The following is a 16590-nucleotide window of genomic DNA, read 5'->3' as shown; positions in this document are numbered from 1 at the left end:
CTGCAACGCACCGCCGGCGCGTGAGATGAGAAAGTGTCCCTGTTCGGGCGCCATTCATGTGGTAAATAATTTTCTTTTACCTGGACTTAATTTGATACAGAAACATAATTAAATAGCTCAGTAAAATGAGAGGCAGAATCCGTGGTATTAGAGGTTCGGAATGGGCTTTATTCCAATGATCGATTATAATCGGTTGCTCCAAGTTCCATCACCACGGAGGTTCAGGAAGTGAAGTACATACTTTATTGACAAGAAGTAACCTTTATAGTACATACATTACAATGAAGCGAATGCAATAGGCGTAACAATTGATAAGGAAAATGACGATCTATCTGCGTAACCAAAAAATGGGTGTAATAAGGAGTAAAAAGGAACATAATTGGTTATGATGTCACATATAGGTGGATCCATAAGATAATACTTGGCATAGATGCGTGCGCAGCAGTATGACGTGTGATTGACGTGCAACTAGGGGGTGAAGGGGACTTGACATTTAGCTCTATATGTGGAGACAAAAAGTCTGGGAGGTCAAGTCAACCTAATCCCAAATCATATCTAACATCCTATGTTTAAAGAACTATGTTATCCACAAAAGAAGGACTCTCGGACAGAATCTATTCTATACTGACTGTGCGTGCGTGTACAAGCGTCTAAGTGTCTACACTGAAAGCGAGGGGGTAGGAATATTCCATGGTAACAGGGCTATGAATTACTTGCATGAGGACAGAGAAGTCGAGCCTTTTGCTCGGTAGCTGGAAGAATGTTTACTTAAACTACTAGACAGGAATGCATCGGCTGAGGGGGAAGCAGATAACTCGAAGGCGAAATACAGTTCTTGGCAGAGAATAGGCTGATGTCAGGCTTCGTGAGCCGCGCAGAGAATGAGACAAAGTTCATGGTCACAGATGCAGGCTCGAACTGGAGTTTTTCAGAGGCAGAAAGCAAGAGGAGTTTGATGACAGAATCAGGGCCTACTTGCCTGGACTGTAAAATGGCATAAGTGAACCATATAAAGCCGGTGGCCTTTCATATTTAGGAATGGAATATCCGGCCTAGTCATGGCGGATCTGACAGAGGGCATGTTGACGGTGGACGCACATGTATTTGCGTCTTCATAACTGGAACTGGAGGGAACATACATGTACTTGTGACATGCACATAGAACCGTTGGGGTCCAAGATAGGGGACATAACTGATCGGGAAAATCCATATTTCCACAACAGGCAGACATGTTCAACAGGGCTTCCTGGTTATGTGGGAGGAGCAGATTGTCATTGGTCCCCCCTTGCTAATTTTAATTTACATAAGGAAGACAGAGAGGTAGCAGGGAGTAGGCAGTACACACGGACATTGAACTCTATCTTGTGATTTGCAGCCAATTCTAGATTGAGGCAGGAGGAAAGGAGGTGACTTGCCCAAAAATGGCCATACTGGGAATTCAGCCACCCTGGGGCTCCCAGGTGAGTGTTTCAGTCCTGCGAGCCACTCATATAAATCTCGCTTGATCGAGCCTGATCGAGCGCTGAGTGAGCGTGTTTGAATCCAAGAATCAAATGCCTCTGTCTTAGGAGCAAGAATTGGCAGGCCCTCCCTTGCATCTGGGGTGGAAGTCTATGGGGCAAGTGTCCAGGACTTGCAGAGGAGTACAAGTGCCAGAAAGTGCCTGCAGTTCTCATCAGCGCCTTTTTTCTGCTCTCTGGCAGCTAGGATATCGGCTGATCCCTTCCTTGCAAGAGTGAAAAAAACAACACCTTGAGAGAAAACATGACTTTGTGTGGTTCACATAGAGGGAGAGCAGCCAAATAGCCCTGCTTTGTTTCTGAAAGACGCATCAGAAATTGCTTAAAATGCCGACTGGGGAATCAGGCTCGTTGGTCTAGAGGTATGATTCTCGCTTCGGCTGCGAGAGGTCCCGGGTTCAAATCCCGGACGAGCCCATGCTGTGGAATTATTTTTAGGCTGCTTATTAAATAGGACCATTTCTTCTTTTCAATGCTATAAGACGCCGTGTATGGTGAGAAAGTTCCTTTCCCTCTACGCTATTTCCCACTTTTGGCGTATAGAATTTCAGTGCCGGACTTCTTTGCAACTGCTTTTCTGGGGTGGACCATCAGTGTAGGAAAATTAAATGCAAAGTGTTTTTCTAGTGTGGTTTCAGGTATGGTTTTAAAATCGCCTTTTGGAATAAAAGTGGTCCTCGTTCCTTTCTTCCAAAGAAAGAGATCGGGTAAGGAGGGTCCAAATTTGAGCTACATGGACATTGGCCTTTGGTCTGTGCATTCCAGCCCACTACATGCCAAGAAGATTCCTGCAAGCGTGTCTGTTTCTGTAGTGTAGTGGTTATCACGTTTGCTTTACACGCGAAAGGTCCCTGTTTCGAGACCGGGCAGAAACAGCAGCTTTCTGTTTTTCACACAGTTTGCATTTACTCTCTCAACTTATAGGAAAGCTGAGATAATGGAAGCTGTCTATCCCTCACCAGCGTGACGTACTGTGCTCCAGGGGCATCAGTGACAGCTCAAAAAGAGAAGTGACGATAGTTTGTGCTATTCGTTTGCACGTCCTTGTGTACTGAAGGTTGGGCCTACTTCATGAAAGCAAGGCATGAGAGCAGAAATGGTTTTATTGACCTCACCGAGAGCATACACCTAGAACAAACAAAATGTCTGAAGGATAGAGGCATTTTCATTTCTTGTTCGATGACGGCCATGGAAAAGACAGCAACCATATTGCAGAAGAGAGCAGCATGTGCAGTTGCTTGCTTTGGGTGAAGCATTCACTAACTCGCTGCCAATAACCCCCGGAGCCGGTGCGAAAGGCGACTCTTGTGTGCCTCGGCTCGTTGGTCTAGGGGTATGATTCTCGCTTAGGGTGCGAGAGGTCCCGGGTTCAAATCCCGGACGAGCCCTTTTTCAGAGGTAAACATACGAATCCTACTCAAAACTCACAATGCCTGACTATTTCTCATTACACTCGCCGCATTGTTGCACAAAATATTTTGAACCTCATAAGAAACATGGATCACCATGCTTTTTCTGCCTTCATGCTTAGTCTGTGTGTGTCCCAGGTGATGCTTTCCCAAGCTGTACTTGCTGGCATTTAGGCATCAGATATTTGTCTGTCGATGCATGCATAAGTCAATTCTTAATACGTCTAATTGCAAGCATGTTGGCTGATATCTCTGCAGTTTTCACACTTGCTCCTCGCTTTCTGAGTGGCTGCTGATACAGCAGAATAGAAGTAGAGAGAATCCTTGAGAGGAACCTTGCTCTAACAGTAAAACACAGCAAGTGAGTTTCTGTAGTGTAGTGGTCATCACGTTCGCCTAACACGCGAAAGGTCCCCGGTTCGAGACCGGGCAGAAATACTGTGCATGAGCTGCTTTTATGTGCACCCTCTAAAACCTTATTATCTCAATGCAAGCTTAAGAAGAGGCGGTCCTTGAACCCAGCGAGCCGTGGGAAACTTCCTTTACTTTTGCAAGACGAAACAAAGTAATCCGCATCCATCAGTGGTCGCTCTTGTGCCTAGCTTTTTTTTTGTCATGCCATGTTGCATTGTGGGGTCTTTACACTTGTGACATTGCTGTGAACGTTGTAAGTGCAAACATTGGCAGGTGCAGTCAGAAGAGTCAGATCTGTGCACACCCAGGGCTGTCAGGATGGCCGAGTGGTCTAAGGCGCCAGACTCAAGAGAGCTTGATCTTCAGTGCAACTGAGACTTCTGGTCTCCTCATGGAGGCGTGGGTTCAAATCCCACTTCTGACAGGTTTCTTTTACACCCTTAAATCGTCCTGTTTTTTGCAGTGCATTCCCCACACACCACAATCTTTGCACGGACCTGTAACATATGACGAGAAATCCACCAACGATCAGGCTGGGCCCTCAATCACAATTCCATGTATTCCTGGAAGGGACACCTCAGGCACACCTTCCGTTAAATTTGCACTCCATCACACAAACTGCCGTGCTGGTTTCTCATTAAGCAGTTGATCCCATCTTTGTTGTGAGGCTCTCCTGCCACCTTTTGGGCGGAGAAGGCACTGTCCCTGCAACAACACAGGCAGACATGTTCAACAGGGCTTCCTGGTTATGTGGGAGGAGCAGATTGTCATTGGTCCTCCCTTGCTAATTTTAATTTACATAAGGAAGACAGAGAGGTAGCTGGGAGTAGGCAGTACACACGGACATTGAACTCTAGCTTGTGATTTGCAGCCAATTCTAGATTGAGGCAGGAGGAAAGGAGGTGACTTGCCCAAAAATGGCCATACTGGGAATTCAGCCACCCTGGGGCTCCCAGGTGAGTGTTTCAGTCCTGCGAGCCACTCATATAAATCTCGCTTGATCGAGCCTGATCGAGCGCTGAGTGAGCGTGTTTGAATCCAAGAATCAAATGCCTCTGTCTTAGGAGCAAGAATTGGCAGGCCCTCCCTTGCATCTGGGGTGGAAGTCTATGGGGCAAGTGTCCAGGACTTGCAGAGGAGTACAAGTGCCAGAAAGTGCCTGCAGTTCTCATCAGCGCCTTTTTTCTGCTCTCTGGCAGCTAGGATATCGACTGATCCCTTCCTTGCAAGAGTGAAAAAAACAACACCTTGAGAGAAAACATGACTTTGTGTGGTTCACATAGAGAGAGAGCAGCCAAATAGCCCTGCTTTGTTTCTGAAAGACGCATCAGAAATTGCTTAAAATGCCAACTGGGGAATCAGGCTCGTTGGTCTAGGGGTATGATTCTCGCTTCGGGTGCGAGAGGTCCCGGGTTCAAATCCCGGACGAGCCCATGCTGTGGAAATATTTTTAGGCTGCTTATTATATAGGGCCATTTCTTCTTTTCAATGCTATAAGACGCCGTGTATGGTGAGAAAGTTCCTTTCCCTCTACGCTATTTCCCACTTTTGGCGTATAGAATTTCAGTGCCGGACTTCTTTGCAACTGCTTTTCTGGGGTGGACCATCAGTGTAGGAAAATTAAAAGCAAAGTGTTTTTCTAGTGTGGTTTCAGGTATGGTTTTAAAATCGCCTTTTGGAATAAAAGTGGTCCTCGTTCCTTTCTTCCAAAGAAAGAGATCGGGTAAGGAGGGTCCAACTTTGAGCTTCATGGACATTGGCCCTTGGTCTGTGCATTCCAGACCACTACATGCCAAGAAGATTCCTGCAAGCGTGTCTGTTTCTGTAGTGTGGTGGTTATCACGTTCGCTTTACACGCGAAAGGTCCCTGGTTCGAGACCGGGCAGAAACGGCAGCTTTCTGTTTTTCACACAGTTTGCATTTACTCTCTCAACTTATAGGAAAGCTGAGATAATGGAAGCTGTCTATCCCTCACCAGCGTGACGTACTGTGCTCCAGGGGCATCAGTGACAGCTCAAAAAGAGAAGTGACGATAGTTTGCGCTATTCGTTTGCACGTCCTTGTGTACTGAAGGTTGGGCCTACTTCATGAAAGCAAGGCATGAGAGCAGAAATGGTTTTATTGACCTCACCGAGAGCATACACCTAGAACAAACAAAATGTCTGAAGGATAGAGGCATTTTCATTTCTTGTTCGATGACGGCCATGGAAAAGACAGCAACCATATTGCAGAAGAGAGCAGCATGTGCAGTTGTTTGCTTTGGGTGAAGCATTCACTAACTCGCTGCCAATAACCCCCGGAGCCGGTGCGAAAGGCGACTCTTATGTGCCTCGGCTCGTTGGTCTAGGGGTATGATTCTCGCTTAGGGTGCGAGAGGTCCCGGGTTCATATCCCGGACGAGCCCTTTTTCAGAGGTAAACATACGAATCCTACTCAAAACTCACAATGCCTGACTATTTCTCATTACACTCGCCGCATTGTTGCACAAAATATTTTGAACCTCATAAGAAACATGGATCACCATGCTTTTTCTGCCTTCATGCTTAGTCTGTGTGTGTCCCAGGTGATGCTTTCCCAAGCTGTACTTGCTGGCATTTAGGCATCAGATATTTGTCTGTCGATGCATGCATAAGTCAATTTTTAATACGTCTAATTGCAAGCATGTTGGCTGATATCTCTGCAGTTTTCACACTTGCTCCTCGCTTTCTGAGTGGCTGCTGATACAGCAGAATAGAAGTAGAGCGAATCCTTGAGAGGAACCTTGCTCTAACAGTAAAACACAGCAAGTGAGTTTCTGTAGTGTAGTGGTCATCACGTTCGCCTAACACGCGAAAGGTCCCCGGTTCGAGACCGGGCAGAAACACTGTGCATGAGCTGCTTTTATGTGCACCCTCTAAAACCTTATTATCTCAATGCAAGCTTAAGAAGAGGCGGTCCTTGAACCCAGCGAGCCGTGGGAAACTTCCTTTTCTTTTGCAAGACGAAACAAAGTAATCCGCATCCATCAGTGGTCGCTCTTGGGCCTAGCTTTTTTTTTGTCATGCCATGTTGCATTGTGGGGTCTTTACACTTGTGACATTGCTGTGAACGTTGTAAGTGCAAACATTGGCAGGTGCAGTCAGAAGAGTCAGATCTGTGCACACCCAGGGCTGTCAGGATGGCCGAGTGGTCTAAGGCGCCAGACTCAAGAGAGCTTGATCTTCAGTGCAACTGAGACTTCTGGTCTCCTCATGGAGGCGTGGGTTCAAATCCCACTTCTGACAGGTTTCTTTTACACCCTTAAATCGTCCTGTTTTTTGCAGTGCATTCCCCACACACCACAATCTTTGCACGGACCTGTGACATATGACGAGAAATCCACCAACGATCAGGCTGGGCCCTCAATCACAATTCCATGTATTCCTGGAAGGGACACCTCAGGCACACCTTCCGTTAAATTTGCACTCCATCACACAAACTGCCGTGCTGGTTTCTCATTAAGCAGTTGATCCCATCTTTGTTGTGAGGCTCTCCTGCCACCTTTTGGGCGGAGAAGGCACTGTCCCTGCAACAACACAGGCAGACATGTTCAACAGGGCTTCCTGGTTATGTGGGAGGAGCAGATTGTCATTGGTCCCCCCTTGCTAATTTTAATTTACATAAGGAAGACAGAGAGGTAGCTGGGAGTAGGCAGTACACACGGACATTGAACTCTATCTTGTGATTTGCAGCCAATTCTAGATTGAGGCAGGAGGAAAGGAGGTGACTTGCCCAAAAATGGCCATACTGGGAATTCAGCCACCCTGGGGCTCCCAGGTGAGTGTTTCAGGCCTGCGAGCCACTCATATAAATCTTGCTTGATCGAGCCTGATCGAGCGCTGAGTGAGCGTGTTTGAATCCAAGAATCAAATGCCTCTGTCTTAGGAGCAAGAATTGGCAGGCCCTCCCTTGCATCTGGGGTGGAAGTCTATGGGGCAAGTGTCCAGGACTTGCAGAGGAGTACAAGTGCCAGAAAGTGCCTGCAGTTCTCATCAGCGCCTTTTTTCTGCTCTCTGGCAGCTAGGCTATCGACTGATCCCTTCCTTGCAAGAGTGAAAAAAACAACACCTTGAGAGAAAACATGACTTTGTGTGGTTCACATAGAGAGAGAGCAGCCAAATAGCCCTGCTTTGTTTCTGAAAGACGCATCAGAAATTGCTTAAAATGGCAACTGGGGAATCAGGCTCGTTGGTCTAGGGGTATGATTCTCGCTTCGGGTGCGAGAGGTCCCGGGTTCAAGTCCCGGACGAGCCCATGCTGTGGAATTATTTTTAGGCTGCTTATTATATAGGGCCATTTCTTCTTTTCAATGCTATAAGACGCCGTGTATGGTGAGAAAGTTCCATTCCCTCTACGCTATTTCCCACTTTTGGCGTATAGAATTTCAGTGCCGGACTTCTTTGCAACTGCTTTTCTGGGGTGGACCATCAGTGTAGGAAAATTAAATGCAAAGTGTTTTTCTAGTGTGGTTTCAGGTATGGTTTTAAAATCGCCTTTTGGAATAAAAGTGGTCCTCGTTCCTTTCTTCCAAAGAAAGAGATCGGGTAAGGAGGGTCCAACTTTGAGCTTCATGGACATTGGCCCTTGGTCTGTGCATTCCAGCCCACTACATGTCAAGAAGATTCCTGCAAGCGTGTCTGTTTCTGTAGTGTAGTGGTTATCACGTTCGCTTTACACGCGAAAGGTCCCTGGTTCGAGACCGGCCAGAAACAGCAGCTTTCTGTTTTTCACACAGTTTGCATTTACTCTCTCAACTTATAGGAAAGCTGAGATAATGGAAGCTGTCTATCCCTCACCAGCGTGACGTACTGTGCTCCAGGGGCATCAGTGACAGCTCAAAAAGAGAAGTGACGATAGTTTGCGCTATTCGTTTGCACGTCCTTGTGTACTGAAGGTTGGGCCTACTTCATGAAAGCAAGGCATGAGAGCAGAAATGGTTTTATTGACCTCACCGAGAGCATACACCTAGAACAAACAAAATGTCTGAAGGATAGAGGCATTTTCATTTCTTGTTCGATGACGGCCATGGAAAAGACAGCAACCATATTGCAGAAGAGAGCAGCATGTGCAGTTGCTTGCTTTGGGTGAAGCATTCACTAACTCACTGCCAATAACCCCCGGAGCCGGTGCGAAAGGCGACTCTTGTGTGCCTAGGCTCGTTGGTCTAGGGGTATGATTCTCGCTTAGGGTGCGAGAGGTCCCGGGTTCAAATCCCGGACCAGCCCTTTTTCAGAGGTAAACATACGAATCCTACTCAAAGCTCACAATGCCTGACTATTTCTCATTACACTCGCCGCATTGTTGCACAAAATATTTTGAACCTCATAAGAAACATGGATCACCATGCTTTTTCTGCCTTCATGCTTAGTCTGTGTGTGTCCCAGGTGATGCTTTCCCAAGCTGTACTTGCTGGCATTTAGGCATCAGATATTTGTCTGTCGATGCCTGCATAAGTCAATTTTAATACGTCTAATTGCAAGCATGTTGGCTGATATCTCTGCAGTTTTCACACTTGCTCCTCGCTTTCTGAGTGGCTGCTGATACAGCAGAATAGAAGTAGAGAGAATCCTTGAGAGGAACCTTGCTCTAACAGTAAAACACAGCAAGTGAGTTTCTGTAGTGTAGTGGTCATCACGTTCGCCTAACACGCGAAAGGTCCCCGGTTCGAGACCGGGCAGAAACACTGTGCATGAGCTGCTTTTATGTGCACCCTCTAAAACCTTATTATCTCAATGCAAGCTTAAGAAGAGGCGGTCCTTGAACCCAGCGAGCCGTGGGAAACTTCCTTTTCTTTTGCAAGACGAAACAAAGTAATCCGCATCCATCAGTGGTCGCTCTTGGGCCTAGCTTTTTTTTTGTCATGCCATGTTGTATTGTGGGGTCTTTACACTTGTGACATTGCTGTGAACGTTGTAAGTGCAAACATTGGCAGGTGCAGTCAGAAGAGTCAGATCTGTGCACACCCAGGGCTGTCAGGATGGCCGAGTGGTCTAAGGCGCCAGACTCAAGAGAGCTTGATCTTCAGTGCAACTGAGACTTCTGGTCTCCTCATGGAGGCGTGGGTTCAAATCCCACTTCTGACAGGTTTCTTTTACACCCTTAAATCGTCCTGTTTTTTGCAGTGCATTCCCCACACACCACAATCTTTGCACGGACCTGTAACATATGACGAGAAATCCACCAACGATCAGGCTGGGCCCTCAATCACAATTCCATGTATTCCTGGAAGGGACACCTCAGGCACACCTTCCGTTAAATTTGCACTCCATCACACAAACTGCCGTGCTGGTTTCTCATTAAGCAGTTGATCCCATCTTTGTTGTGAGGCTCTCCTGCCACCTTTTGGGCGGAGAAGGCACTGTCCCTGCAACAACACAGGCAGACATGTTCAACAGGGCTTCCTGGTTATGTGGGAGGAGCAGATTGTCATTGGTCCCCCCTTGCTAATTTTAATTTACATAAGGAAGACAGAGAGGTAGCTGGGAGTAGGCAGTACACACGGACATTGAACTCTATCTTGTGATTTGCAGCCAATTCTAGATTGAGGCAGGAGGAAAGGAGGTGACTTGCCCAAAAATGGCCATACTGGGAATTCAGCCACCCTGGGGCTCCCAGGTGAGTGTTTCAGGCCTGCGAGCCACTCATATAAATCTCGCTTGATCGAGCCTGATCGAGCGCTGAGTGAGCGTGTTTGAATCCAAGAATCAAATGCCTCTGTCTTAGGAGCAAGAATTGGCAGGCCCTCCCTTGCATCTGGGGTGGAAGTCTATGGGGCAAGTGTCCAGGACTTGCAGAGGAGTACAAGTGCCAGAAAGTGCCTGCAGTTCTCATCAGCGCCTTTTTTCTGCTCTCTGGCAGCTAGGATATCGACTGATCCCTTCCTTGCAAGAGTGAAAAAAACAACACCTTGAGAGAAAACATGACTTTGTGTGGTTCACATAGAGAGAGAGCAGCCAAATAGCCCTGCTTTGTTTCTGAAAGACGCATCAGAAATTGCTTAAAATGGCAACTGGGGAATCAGGCTCGTTGGTCTAGGGGTATGATTCTCGCTTCGGGTGCGAGAGGTCCCGGGTTCAAATCCCGGACGAGCCCGTGCTGTGGAATTATTTTTAGGCTGCTTATTATATAGGGCCATTTCTTCTTTTCAATGCTATAAGACGCCGTGTATGGTGAGAAAGTTCCTTTCCCTCTACGCTATTTCCCACTTTTGGCGTATAGAATTTCAGTGCCGGACTTCTTTGCAACTGCTTTTCTGGGGTGGACCATCAGTGTAGGAAAATTAAATGCAAAGTGTTTTTCTAGTGTGGTTTCAGGTATGGTTTTAAAATCGCCTTTTGGAATAAAAGTGGTCCTCGTTCCTTTCTTCCAAAGAAAGAGATCGGGTAAGGAGGGTCCAACTTTGAGCTTCATGGACATTGGCCCTTGGTCTGTTCATTCCAGCCCACTACATGCCAAGAAGATTCCTGCAAGCGTGTCTGTTTCTGTAGTGTAGTGGTTATCACGTTCGCTTTACACGCGAAAGGTCCCTGGTTCGAGACCGGGCAGAAACAGCAGCTTTCTGTTTTTCACACAGTTTGCATTTACTCTCTCAACTTATAGGAAAGCTGAGATAATGGAAGCTGTCTATCCCTCACCAGCGTGACGTACTGTGCTCCAGGGGCATCAGTGACAGCTCAAAAAGAGAAGTGACGATAGTTTGCGCTATTCGTTTGCACGTCCTTGTGTACTGAAGGTTGGGCCTACTTCATGAAAGCAAGGCATGAGAGCAGAAATGGTTTTATTGACCTCACCGAGAGCATACACCTAGAACAAACAAAATGTCTGAAGGATAGAGGCATTTTCATTTCTTGTTCGATGACGGCCATGGAAAAGACAGCAACCATATTGCAGAAGAGAGCAGCATGTGCAGTTGCTTGCTTTGGGTGAAGCATTCACTAACTCGCTGCCAATAACCCCCGGAGCCGGTGCGAAAGGCGACTCTTGTGTGCCTCGGCTCGTTGGTCTAGGGGTATGATTCTCGCTTAGGGTGCGAGAGGTCCCGGGTTCAAATCCCGGACGAACCCTTTTTCAGAGGTAAACATACGAATCCTACTCAAAACTCACAATGCCTGACTATTTCTCATTACACTCGCCGCATTGTTGCACAAAATATTTTGAACCTCATAAGAAACATGGATCACCATGCTTTTTCTGCCTTCATGCTTAGTCTGTGTGTGTCCCAGGTGATGCTTTCCCAAGCTGTACTTGCTGGCATTTAGGCATCAGATATTTGTCTGTCGATGCATGCATAAGTCAATTTTTAATACGTCTAATTGCAAGCATGTTGGCTGATATCTCTGCAGTTTTCACACTTGCTCCTCGCTTTCTGAGTGGCTGCTGATACAGCAGAATAGAAGTAGAGAGAATCCTTGAGAGGAACCTTGCTCTAACAGTAAAACACAGCAAGTGAGTTTCTGTAGTGTAGTGGTCATCACGTTCGCCTAACACGCGAAAGGTCCCAGGTTCGAGACCGGGCAGAAACACTGTGCATGAGCTGCTTTTATGTGCACCCTCTAAAACCTTATTATCTCAATGCAAGCTTAAGAAGAGGCGGTCCTTGAACCCAGCGAGCCGTGGGAAACTTCCTTTACTTTTGCAAGACGAAACAAAGTAATCCGCATCCATCAGTGGTCGCTCTTGTGCCTAGCTTTTTTTTTGTCATGCCATGTTGCATTGTGGGGTCTTTACACTTGTGACATTGCTGTGAACGTTGTAAGTGCAAACATTGGCAGGTGCAGTCAGAAGAGTCAGATCTGTGCACACCCAGGGCTGTCAGGATAGCCGAGTGGTCTAAGACGCCAGATGCAAGAGAGTTTGATCTTCAGTGCAACTGAGACTTCTGGTCTCCTCATGGAGGCGTGGGTTCAAATCCCACTTCTGACAGGCTTCTTTTACACCCTTAAATCGTCCTGTTTTTTGCAGTGCATTCCCCACACACCACAATCTTTGCACGGACCTGTAACATATGATGAGAAATCCACCCACGATCAGGCTGGGCCCTCAATCACAATTCCATGTATTCCTGGAAGGGACACCTCAGGCACACCTTCCGTTAAATTTGCACTCCATCACACAAACTGCCGTGCTGGTTTCTCATCAAGCAGTTGATCCCATCTTTGTTGTGAGGCTCTCCTGCCACCTTTTGGGCGGAGAAGGCACTGTCCCTGCAACAACACAGGCAGACATGTTCAACAGGGCTTCCTGGTTATGTGGGAGGAGCAGATTGTCATTGGTCCCCCCTTGCGAATTTTAATTTACATAAGGACGACAGAGAGGTAGCTGGGAGTAGGCAGTACACACGGACATTGAACTCTATCTTGTGATTTGCAGCCAATTCTAGATTGAGGCAGGAGGAAAGGAGGTGACTTGCCCAAAAATGGCCATACTGGGAATTCAGCCACCCTGGGGCTCCCAGGTGAGTGTTTCAGTCCTGCGAGCCACTCATATAAATCTCGCTTGATCGAGCCTGATCGAGCGCTGAGTGAGCGTGTTTGAATCCAAGAATCAAATGCCTCTGTCTTAGGAGCAAGAATTGGCAGGCCCTCCCTTGCATCTGGGGTGGAAGTCTATGGGGCAAGTGTCCAGGACTTGCAGAGGAGTACAAGTGCCAGAAAGTGCCTGCAGTTCTCATCAGCGCCTTTTTTCTGCTCTCTGGCAGCTAGGCTATCGACTGATCCCTTCCTTGCAAGAGTGAAAAAAACAACACCTTGAGAGAAAACATGACTTTGTGTGGTTCACATAGAGAGAGAGCAGCCAAATAGCCCTACTTTGTTTCTGAAAGACGCATAAGAAATTGCTTAAAATGCCGACTGGGGAATCAGGCTCGTTGGTCTAGGGTTATGATTCTCGCTTCGGGTGCGAGAGGTCCCGGGTTCAAATCCCGGACGAGCCCATGCTGTGGAATTATTTTTAGGCTGCTTATTATATAGGGCCATTTCTTCTTTTCAATGCTATAAGACGCCGTGTATGGTGAGAAAGTTCCTTTCCCTCTACGCTATTTCCCACTTTTGGCGTATAGAATTTCAGTGCCGGACTTCTTTGCAACTGCTTTTCTGGGGTGGACCATCAGTGTAGGAAAATTAAATGCAAAGTGTTTTTCTAGTGTGGTTTCAGGTATGGTTTTAAAATCGCCTTTTGGAATAAAAGTGGTCCTCGTTCCTTTCTTCCAAAGAAAGAGATCGGGTAAGGAGGGTCCAACTTTGAGCTTCATGGACATTGGCCCTTGGTCTGTGCATTCCAGCCCACTACATGCCAAGAAGATTCCTGCAAGCGTGTCTGTTTCTGTAGTGTAGTGGTTATCACGTTCGCTTTACACGCGAAAGGTCCCTGGTTCGAGACCGGCCAGAAACAGCAGCTTTCTGTTTTTCACACAGTTTGCATTTACTCTCTCAACTTATAGGAAAGCTGAGATAATGGAAGCTGTCTATCCCTCACCAGCGTGACGTACTGTGCTCCAGGGGCATCAGTGACAGCTCAAAAAGAGAAGTGACGATAGTTTGCGCTATTCGTTTGCACGTCCTTGTGTACTGAAGGTTGGGCCTACTTCATGAAAGCAAGGCATGAGAGCAGAAATGGTTTTATTGACCTCACCGAGAGCATACACCTATAACAAACAAAATGTCTGAAGGATAGAGGCATTTTCATTTCTTGTTCGATGACGGCCATGGAAAAGACAGCAACCATATTGCAGAAGAGAGCAGCATGTGCAGTTGCTTGCTTTGGGTGAAGCATTCACTAACTCACTGCCAATAACCCCCGGAGCCGGTGCGAAAGGCGACTCTTGTGTGCCTAGGCTCATTGGTCTAGGGGTATGATTCTCGCTTAGGGTGCGAGAGGTCCCGGGTTCAAATCCCAGACCAGCCCTTTTTCAGAGGTAAACATACGAATCCTACTCAAAGCTCACAATGCCTGACTATTTCTCATTACACTCGCCGCATTGTTGCACAAAATATTTTGAACCTCATAAGAAACATGGATCACCATGCTTTTTCTGCCTTCATGCTTAGTCTGTGTGTGTCCCAGGTGATGCTTTCCCAAGCTGTACTTGCTGGCATTTAGGCATCAGATATTTGTCTGTCGATGCCTGCATAAGTCAATTTTAATACGTCTAATTGCAAGCATGTTGGCTGATATCTCTGCAGTTTTCACACTTGCTCCTCGCTTTCTGAGTGGCTGCTGATACAGCAGAATAGAAGTAGAGAGAATCCTTGAGAGGAACCTTGCTCTAACAGTAAAACACAGCAAGTGAGTTTCTGTAGTGTAGTGGTCATCACGTTCGCCTAACACGCGAAAGGTCCCTGGTTCGAGACCGGGCAGAAACACTGTGCATGAGCTGCTTTTATGTGCACCCTCTAAAACCTTATTATCTCAATGCAAGCTTAAGAAGAGGCGGTCCTTGAACCCAGCGAGCCGTGGGAAACTTCCTTTTCTTTTGCAAGACGAAACAAAGTAATCCGCATCCATCAGTGGTCGCTCTTGGGCCTAGCTTTTTTTTTGTCATGCCATGTTGTATTGTGGGGTCTTTACACTTGTGACATTGCTGTGAACGTTGTAAGTGCAAACATTGGCAGGTGCAGTCAGAAGAGTCAGATCTGTGCACACCCAGGGCTGTCAGGATGGCCGAGTGGTCTAAGGCGCCAGACTCAAGAGAGCTTGATCTTCAGTGCAACTGAGACTTCTGGTCTCCTCATGGAGGCGTGGGTTCAAATCCCACTTCTGACAGGTTTCTTTTCAACCCTTAAATCGTCCTGTTTTTTGCAGTGCATTCCCCACACACCACAATCTTTGCACGGACCTGTAACATATGACGAGAAATCCACCAACGATCAGGCTGGGCCCTCAATCACAATTCCATGTATTCCTGGAAGGGACACCTCAGGCACACCTTCCGTTAAATTTGCACTCCATCACACAAACTGCCGTGCTGGTTTCTCATTAAGCAGTTGATCCCATCTTTGTTGTGAGGCTCTCCTGCCACCTTTTGGGCGGAGAAGGCACTGTCCCTGCAACAACACAGGCAGACATGTTCAACAGGGCTTCCTGGTTATGTGGGAGGAGCAGATTGTCATTGGTCCCCCCTTGCTAATTTTAATTTACATAAGGAAGACAGAGAGGTAGCTGGGAGTAGGCAGTACACACGGACATTGAACTCTATCTTGTGATTTGCAGCCAATTCTAGATTGAGGCAGGAGGAAAGGAGGTGACTTGCCCAAAAATGGCCATACTGGGAATTCAGCCACCCTGGGGCTCCCAGGTGAGTGTTTCAGGCCTGCGAGCCACTCATATAAATCTCGCTTGATCGAGCCTGATCGAGCGCTGAGTGAGCGTGTTTGAATCCAAGAATCAAATGCCTCTGTCTTAGGAGCAAGAATTGGCAGGCCCTCCCTTGCATCTGGGGTGGAAGTCTATGGGGCAAGTGTCCAGGACTTGCAGAGGAGTACAAGTGCCAGAAAGTGCCTGCAGTTCTCATCAGCGCCTTTTTTCTGCTCTCTGGCAGCTAGGATATCGACTGATCCCTTCCTTGCAAGAGTGAAAAAAACAACACCTTGAGAGAAAACATGACTTTGTGTGGTTCACATAGAGAGAGAGCAGCCAAATAGCCCTGCTTTGTTTCTGAAAGACGCATCAGAAATTGCTTAAAATGGCAACTGGGGAATCAGGCTCGTTGGTCTAGGGGTATGATTCTCGCTTCGGGTGCGAGAGGTCCCGGGTTCAAATCCCGGACGAGCCGATGCTGTGGAATTATTTTTAGGCTGCTTATTATATAGGGCCATTTCTTCTTTTCAATGCTATAAGACGCCGTGTATGGTGAGAAAGTTCCTTTCCCTCTACGCTATTTCCCACTTTTGGCGTATAGAATTTCAGTGCCGGACTTCTTTGCAACTGCTTTTCTGGGGTGGACCATCAGTGTAGGAAAATTAAATGCAAAGTGTTTTTCTAGTGTGGTTTCAGGTATGGTTTTAAAATCGCCTTTTGGAATAAAAGTGGTCCTCGTTCCTTTCTTCCAAAGAAAGAGATCGGGTAAGGAGGGTCCAACTTTGAGCTTCATGGACATTGGCCCTTGGTCTGTTCATTCCAGCCCACTACATGCCAAGAAGATTCCTGCAAGCGTGTCTGTTTCTGTAGTGTAGTGGTTATCACGTTTGCTTTACACGCGAAAGGTCCCTGGTTCGAAACCGGGCAGAAACAGC

At 47.1% G+C, this 16590-nt stretch overlaps 18 non-coding genes across 18 annotated transcripts; all 18 read left to right on the top strand.

Moving 5' to 3' along the window:
* The first annotated feature begins 1865 nt into the window (after positions 1-1865).
* Positions 1866-1937, top strand: TRNAP-CGG (transfer RNA proline (anticodon CGG)). The gene has a single exon. It is a non-coding gene; the product is annotated as a tRNA-Pro (tRNA).
* Positions 1938-2836: 899 nt separating this feature from the next.
* On the top strand, positions 2837-2908 carry TRNAP-AGG (transfer RNA proline (anticodon AGG)). The gene has a single exon. It is a non-coding gene; the product is annotated as a tRNA-Pro (tRNA).
* Positions 2909-3294: 386 nt separating this feature from the next.
* Positions 3295-3367, top strand: TRNAV-AAC (transfer RNA valine (anticodon AAC)). The gene has a single exon. It is a non-coding gene; the product is annotated as a tRNA-Val (tRNA).
* Positions 3368-3655: 288 nt separating this feature from the next.
* On the top strand, positions 3656-3767 carry TRNAL-CAA (transfer RNA leucine (anticodon CAA)). Its single transcript has 2 exons — positions 3656-3693; positions 3722-3767. It is a non-coding gene; the product is annotated as a tRNA-Leu (tRNA).
* Positions 3768-4704: 937 nt separating this feature from the next.
* On the top strand, positions 4705-4776 carry TRNAP-CGG (transfer RNA proline (anticodon CGG)). Its single transcript has one exon. It is a non-coding gene; the product is annotated as a tRNA-Pro (tRNA).
* Positions 4777-6133: 1357 nt separating this feature from the next.
* TRNAV-AAC (transfer RNA valine (anticodon AAC)) lies at positions 6134-6206 on the top strand. The gene has a single exon. It is a non-coding gene; the product is annotated as a tRNA-Val (tRNA).
* A 288-nt stretch (positions 6207-6494) lies between these two features.
* Positions 6495-6606, top strand: TRNAL-CAA (transfer RNA leucine (anticodon CAA)). The gene is made up of 2 exons: positions 6495-6532; positions 6561-6606. It is a non-coding gene; the product is annotated as a tRNA-Leu (tRNA).
* Positions 6607-7543: 937 nt separating this feature from the next.
* On the top strand, positions 7544-7615 carry TRNAP-CGG (transfer RNA proline (anticodon CGG)). The gene has a single exon. It is a non-coding gene; the product is annotated as a tRNA-Pro (tRNA).
* Positions 7616-8000: 385 nt separating this feature from the next.
* On the top strand, positions 8001-8073 carry TRNAV-UAC (transfer RNA valine (anticodon UAC)). The gene has a single exon. It is a non-coding gene; the product is annotated as a tRNA-Val (tRNA).
* Positions 8074-8971: 898 nt separating this feature from the next.
* Positions 8972-9044, top strand: TRNAV-AAC (transfer RNA valine (anticodon AAC)). Its single transcript has one exon. It is a non-coding gene; the product is annotated as a tRNA-Val (tRNA).
* Positions 9045-9332: 288 nt separating this feature from the next.
* Positions 9333-9444, top strand: TRNAL-CAA (transfer RNA leucine (anticodon CAA)). The gene is made up of 2 exons: positions 9333-9370; positions 9399-9444. It is a non-coding gene; the product is annotated as a tRNA-Leu (tRNA).
* A 937-nt stretch (positions 9445-10381) lies between these two features.
* On the top strand, positions 10382-10453 carry TRNAP-CGG (transfer RNA proline (anticodon CGG)). Its single transcript has one exon. It is a non-coding gene; the product is annotated as a tRNA-Pro (tRNA).
* Positions 10454-10838: 385 nt separating this feature from the next.
* On the top strand, positions 10839-10911 carry TRNAV-UAC (transfer RNA valine (anticodon UAC)). The gene has a single exon. It is a non-coding gene; the product is annotated as a tRNA-Val (tRNA).
* Positions 10912-13677: 2766 nt separating this feature from the next.
* TRNAV-UAC (transfer RNA valine (anticodon UAC)) lies at positions 13678-13750 on the top strand. Its single transcript has one exon. It is a non-coding gene; the product is annotated as a tRNA-Val (tRNA).
* Positions 13751-14648: 898 nt separating this feature from the next.
* Positions 14649-14721, top strand: TRNAV-AAC (transfer RNA valine (anticodon AAC)). Its single transcript has one exon. It is a non-coding gene; the product is annotated as a tRNA-Val (tRNA).
* Positions 14722-15009: 288 nt separating this feature from the next.
* On the top strand, positions 15010-15121 carry TRNAL-CAA (transfer RNA leucine (anticodon CAA)). Its single transcript has 2 exons — positions 15010-15047; positions 15076-15121. It is a non-coding gene; the product is annotated as a tRNA-Leu (tRNA).
* A 937-nt stretch (positions 15122-16058) lies between these two features.
* On the top strand, positions 16059-16130 carry TRNAP-CGG (transfer RNA proline (anticodon CGG)). The gene has a single exon. It is a non-coding gene; the product is annotated as a tRNA-Pro (tRNA).
* A 385-nt stretch (positions 16131-16515) lies between these two features.
* Positions 16516-16588, top strand: TRNAV-UAC (transfer RNA valine (anticodon UAC)). Its single transcript has one exon. It is a non-coding gene; the product is annotated as a tRNA-Val (tRNA).
* The last annotated feature ends 2 nt before the right edge of the window (positions 16589-16590 follow it).

The sequence above is a fragment of the Triturus cristatus genome, chromosome 10, assembly GCF_964204655.1.
Source record: "Triturus cristatus chromosome 10, aTriCri1.1, whole genome shotgun sequence".
NCBI lineage: Eukaryota > Metazoa > Chordata > Amphibia > Caudata > Salamandridae > Triturus > Triturus cristatus.
Note: the sequence above shows the minus strand (reverse complement) of the source record. Positions and strands in the feature narration are given on the sequence as shown.